This window comes from Penaeus monodon, chromosome 29, assembly GCF_015228065.2.
Source record: "Penaeus monodon isolate SGIC_2016 chromosome 29, NSTDA_Pmon_1, whole genome shotgun sequence".
Taxonomy (NCBI): domain Eukaryota; kingdom Metazoa; phylum Arthropoda; class Malacostraca; order Decapoda; family Penaeidae; genus Penaeus; species Penaeus monodon.
In genome coordinates, this window is record NC_051414.1 from 29,310,611 (window position 1) to 29,311,610 (window position 1,000).

A 1,000-nucleotide genomic window follows, 5' to 3' on the forward strand; every position below is an offset into this window, starting at 1 on the left:
GTATCATGAGTAATATCTTCGCAAATTCAAACAAAGATGTCGCGCAGTCCACCAACGGGCGCGTCCGAATCCGTTAACTCTCGCCCTTGCTGAATCCCTCTCTCGCCCTTGCTGAATCCCTCTCTCGCCCTTGCTGAATCCCTCTCTCGCCCTTGCTGAATCCCTCTCTCGCCCTTGCTAATCCCCCTCTCGCCTTGCTGATCCCTTCCTCGCCTTGCTGAATCCCTCTCTCCTTGCTGATCCCTTCTCCCCTTGCTGATCCCTTCTCGCCTTCTGATCCCTCTCTCGCCTTGTGATCCCTCTTCGCCCTTGCTGATCCCTCTTCGCCTTGCATCTCCCATCCAAATTCTATTGCAGCTCCTCCTTGCTTTGGTGAATGAGTGGTCTTCGATTCCCGGTGCTGTGTCCCATGTTCAATGTTCTTTCCTTAACGCTTTCTCTCTTTCCGCCCATTCCTTTTCCTTCCTTTTCTCTTCTCCTACTTTTCCTCTGTCCACTCCCTTCCTCTTCCGCTCCTCTTTCCCTTTTCCATTCCCTTTCCTCTCTACTTCCTTTTCCATCCCTTCCTCTCCCCCTTTCTCCTTTCCCTTCCCTCTCCACTTTCCCCTTCCTCTCTTCTTTCCCTTTCTCCTTCCTTTCTAAACCTCTTCCATCCCTTCGTTTCCTCTCTTCCACCATCCTTTTCTCCTCCTTTCTTCTTTCTCCTTCCCTCCCCCTTTCTATTCCTTCCCTCTCCAAATTTCCCCTTCCTCTCTTCGCATTTTTCTCGCTGTTCAACTGATCTTCCACGCCAACCGAAGCCTTACTGCCAAACCAGCAGCTTCCCATCGATTCTCTTATCGCCTGAACTGTATCTGAAGTTCGTGAAGTTAATTCCGAACTTCAGGGGCCCTCGTTCGCTCTCTCAAGACAATTATTTAGGGAAGTGAAACTACGAGCTGATAAAGGTGAAATTGAGGAAATTGAATGAGAGATAAGAAAGGACTGGCCGATTGGTATT